The 5,271-nt window shown below is 35.3% G+C and overlaps 1 non-coding gene across 1 annotated transcript; it reads right to left on the reverse strand.

Annotated features, from left to right (window-relative positions):
- Nucleotides 1–1,754: 1,754 nt before the first annotated feature.
- Nucleotides 1,755–1,826, reverse strand: TRNAD-GUC (transfer RNA aspartic acid (anticodon GUC)). The gene has a single exon. It is a non-coding gene; the product is annotated as a tRNA-Asp (tRNA).
- Between the last annotated feature and the right edge of the window lie 3,445 nt (nt 1,827–5,271).

A 5,271-nucleotide genomic window follows, 5' to 3' on the forward strand; every position in this document is an offset into this window, starting at 1 on the left:
CACTACTAGGACCGTAAAAATGTGTACTCAAAACATCAAAAGCTTGTTGGGTGTCAAAGTATACATTTTTTTCCTAATAAAGTGTATTTGGAATGTTTTCAACATTCGTTTGAAAAAACGAACGTGCGTTTGATACACTTTGGAACTCAAGCAAATAAATATGTATAACACACTATTAGGCCCATAAGAATATGTACTCAAAAGACCAAAAGCTTATTGACGGTCAAAAGTACACAGTTTTGCATTATAAAGTGTATTTGGACTGTTTTCGGTATTCATGGGAAAAAATGAGTGTGCATTTGACAACATTGGGAACTTAAGAAAATAAGTACATATAGTTTGACACTATTTGGAACTTAAAAAAATTCATACATATAATACACTACTAGAACAATAATAGTGTGTATTCTAAAGATCAAAAGCTTATTGGGTGTCAAAAATACACTGTTTTTCTTTAAAAAGTGTATTTGGACTGTTTTTGGCATTCATGGGCACCCTTTGTAAATTAAGCAAATAATTACATATAACACACTACTTGGACCATAAGAATGTCTACTCAAAAGACCAAATGCTTATTGGGTGTCAAAAGTACACAGCTTTTCCTAATAAATTGTACTTTGAATGTTTTCTGCATTCATAGGAAAAAAACGAGTGTGTGTTTGACACCCCTTGAAACTTAATAAGCTTTTGGGAGAAAATTTAGCTTGTGTTCGACACCCTTTGGAACTCAAGAAAATTAATACATATAGCACACTACTAGGACAATAAGAGTGTGTACTCAAAAGATCAAAAGCTTGTTGGGCGTCAAAAGTACACAGTTTTTCCTAATAAAGTGTATTTGTACTGTTTTCAGCATTTGTGGGAAGAAACGAGCATGCATTTGGCACCCTATGGAACATAAGCAAATAATTACATATAGCACACTACTAGAACCATAAGAATATGTACTTAAAAGATCAAATGCTTATTGGGTGTCAAAAGTACACAGTTTTTCCTTATAAATTGTATTTGTACTGTTTTCAGCATTCTTGGGGAAAAAAACTAGCGTGCTTGTGATACCTTTTGGAACTTAAGAAAATAAACACATACAAGACACAACTAAACCAGAAGAATGTGTACTCAAAAGATTAAAAGCTTATTGGGTGTCAAAAGTACACATCTTTTCCTTACAAAGTGTATTTGGACTGTTTTCGGTATTCATGGAAAAAAGTGAGCGTGTGTTTGACACACTTTGGAACCTAAGCAAATAAGTACATATAAAACACTTCTAGGACTAAAAGATTGTGTACTCAGAAGATTTTTCATGTGTGGAGAAGAACCCCTTAGCTATTCCATCATCCATTGGTTCATCACAAATTGTCTTACAATCTGTTTTTCTTTACAATCTGTTTTTCTTTCGCTCAAACACAATCCCCCCATATTTTGTTAAGTCTTAGTCATTATAATCTGTCTTACTTTGTGTTTTTAAGTATTTTCAGTCACAAGCACTTTCAAATCCGTCCAAATCAAGTTTTAGTTTCTGTTTGAGTCATTTTGATTGTTTTAGGCAGTTTTGAGTGTTTCAAATCTGTTTTGAGTCATAGTAGTCTAGTTAGAGTCTTTAAGTTTAGTTTTTGTGTTTTTAAGTCAATTTATATTAGATTAGCAACCGTAGTTAATCCCCGGTTAGAACGATCCCTACTTACATCATTACTACAATTGTTACAAATAGGGTTTAATTTGTGTGTCACTTTCGTAACGCATCAAATTTTTGGCGCCGTTGCCGGGGATCGAACCCGGGTCACCCGCGTGACAGGTGGGAATACTTACCACTATACTACAATGACTCAAAACAGATTTGAAACACTCAAAACTGCCTAAAACAATCAAAATGAGTCAAACAGGAACTAAAACTTGATTTGGACGAATTTGAAAGTGCTTGTGACTCAAAATACTTAAAAACACAAAATAAGACATATTATAATGACTAAGACTTAACAAAATATGGGGGGATCGTGTTTGAGAGAAATTAAATTTAATGGACAGATTGTAAAGAAAAACAGATTGTAAAACAATTTGTGATGAACCAATGGATGATGGAATAGCTAAGGGGTTCTTCTCCACACATGAAATATATGCAACGTAAATCAATTTCCAGTTATCAATTCAATAAGTTATGAACCTCGACACTCCAAGTTAATTAGGTCCGCTTAAATTAACCTTCAGATTTCCCTAGAATCATTGAATTGGATGAATATGCATCGCAACCAACTTATTCCTAACAAGTTCTCTATATGAACAACATGATAAAGACACCAGTTAGAATCATTACGTTCTTTGGAAATCATAAGCATCGACAAGGCATTTGTAACTATGAAAAGCATGATACTCCTGCCAGGAATCTACTTAACATGATCGTGACTAGCGACCTTCACTGCTTGCGAATATAAATTCATAACGATTAGGTGAAACAAACTTATACCCTAGCACCAGATTCAAGCATGCAAATTAAGCGTGCACTCTCAATCAACATACAAGAATAAGTTCTAAATCAAACGGTTAAGCAAATTGAATTCACGACTTATGCAACGATAACTGGAAGTAATCAACTTATTTCACATATATAATCATGGTTTCGAATACACCCTTAGCCAAAACGAATTTAGCCAATCATACTCAAAGCAAAACAAAGATTACATGAATTAGACATTGAAATATAAGATAAACTACACCCAAAATTGTTCAACAACTCAGAATGAAGAGCCAAACAATTGAGTAAATCTATCTCCTTTCCCTTGCTTGCGGCAGATTGGGTGATGATGGTTTCTGGGTTGTTTTGATGATGTAGAATGGATTAGGGGTGTTTAGAGGCACGGCAAGGGATGTAGGTTGAGTGTGGATGAGTGTTTGATGGTTGGAAGGTGGTGGAGGACACGGCAATGATGGTGGAAGAAGGTGGAATGGCTGGTTGTGTTTCTGGGTTGCAAAATGGTGTTTTGGGATGGATTGATGTGTGTGGGAGTGAATGGACGAGTTTTGGTGGTGAATTTGATAGGAGCATATTTATGCTACTTAGTTATGTTGTTTCCTTGCATTTATGAAGTTAATTACTATTTATTTCAGTCTTTTAAGTTATTTTCGTATGTTTTTAGGTCCTAATGGAAAAAGGAGCAAGAAAGTGCATTTTGAGGCTATTTGGAGCATTTTTGGGCATGGATTGGATAGCTTAACCATGGAGCAAAGAGGATGGACGAAATTGAAGTCAAGAAGGGCTAGGAAAGGCTACAAATCTGGTGGAAGAAGTCCTAATGCAATGAAGATAAGGAAGAAGCAAGAAACAAGGAACCTTATCCAACCTTATCCAACCTTATCTTATCCTATCCTAACTCTAACATTATCCTATTCTATCCTATCCAAATTAGGTTAGGATTTAAACTTAGCTACTTAGAGGGAATTAATTACACATTTAAACACATATTTCAGTTTCTAGAAGCCTTATCCATTTAAATGCCGCAAGAACTCCATTCCTTGTAGGTTTAGGAATTGCAAGCCTCCTTCTACACAAATATCATGTGTCCTAGGCCCTTTAGGTTTAGGAATCTGCCCTAAACCATCCCTTCTAGAAACCTTATTTCATCCCTATAAACATGCCGCACCAAAACCTTCTAGAATTCCCTAAATCCTAGCCGCACTACCTATTCCAATTCCCATTTGATTTCTGCCTTGAATTAACCCTTTTTCAATGGGATTGTGCAATCCTTTTCCTTCACTAAGTGTGTCTAATTAGCCTATATAAACAGCCCTATGCCGCACCATTCAATCATCCACTCACACATTCATTCATTCATACTTTCATCCATCAAACACCACAATCCATTCTACAACACCCTAGTGCCGCAAGCAAGGAAGCAAAGAGAGGAGGACTTGTGCAATCTGCCATCCAAGGGAGTGCCGTGCATGAAATTGGAGTGTGGAGCGTTTTTCTTGGTTCTTTCTATCCTTAGTCTTTGTTCAATGTTTAAATTTGATTATCTTTGTTTTGCGAACATGAGGAACTAACTTCTTTTTAGTTAGAGGAGAATTTGAAGCCATGATTATATGTTTTATATGAATTAATTACGTCCGGTTAGTATTTCTTAAGACATGAATGTGATTTGCTTATCTAAGTTATTAAAACTGGTTTATGTATGTGGGTTGGGGGTTAACACTTAAGTTGCATGTATAAACTTGATGCTAGAGTATAGGAGGGTCTCACGTAATTGTTATTCACAAGTAGTGAAGGTTGCTAGTCACAATCGCGTTAAGTAAATCCTTGGTACGAATCTCATGCGTTTCATAGTGATGAGTGCCTTGTCAACGCTTATAGTTTTCACAAAGCTTAATGACTTTTGATATGTATCTTTGTTATGCATCTCATATAAAGAACTTGAAAAAGATAATTTGGTTGTAATGCGTTTTCATTCAATTCAATGAAATAAGGAAAACTTGAGGATTAGTTGTGCGATGCAACTAATTTGGGGCGTTGTCATTCATAGTCTAAGGGAGTAATAACTGGACATTGGTTCGTATGCATATATCATGTGTGGAGAAGGACCCTCTAACTAGCCTTTTACCCATTTATTTTACCTAAATTCGTTTTTCAAAAGTGTTTTCTACTAAGTTTTTGTTTTGAGTCTAAAATTCGTCAAAAACAATCCCCATGTTATTTAGTCTTCATATTTGAGTCAAAACTTGTTTTCCTTGAGTCTTTGAGTCAAGTCAATTCCTATTTTCGTCCAAAACCTTTATTGAGTCTAAAAGTGAGCCTTTTTGAGTATTGTTTGCTATTTTAAGTGTCTAAAGTTAGTTTTGAGTCCATAGAGTCTAGTTTAGTGTTTTGGAGTCTTATTTACATAGATTAGCATCCCTAGTTAATCCCCGGTCTAGAACGATCCCTACTTACATATCTACTACAATTGTCACAAATAGGGTATAATTTGTGTGTCAAGTTAATTTTCACATCAGAATCCTCCTCTAGGGTTCGGCCAAAGGCTGATTATAAGTGTTTTGGGAAGTTAATAACATACCTAATTGAGTTATGATTTAGATTTCCTAGTCTAAATAGAAAAGGTAAGTGAATAAAGTCCAAATAAGGTCAGAAAAGGGGAATGCACGAATTTAAAACAAGTAAGGAATGTCCTTGCCTTGCAAGGAGTCAGAAATTAAACCTCTTGCACAGCAAGGAAAGGGAATTTAAGGTAAGGTACGAAATTGGTGCAAAAGAAGGAAGGAAAAGTCCATTCCTTGCAAGAA

This window comes from Pyrus communis, chromosome 15 (assembly GCF_041283825.1).
Source record: "Pyrus communis isolate YQ-2024b chromosome 15, ASM4128382v1, whole genome shotgun sequence".
NCBI lineage: Eukaryota > Viridiplantae > Streptophyta > Magnoliopsida > Rosales > Rosaceae > Pyrus > Pyrus communis.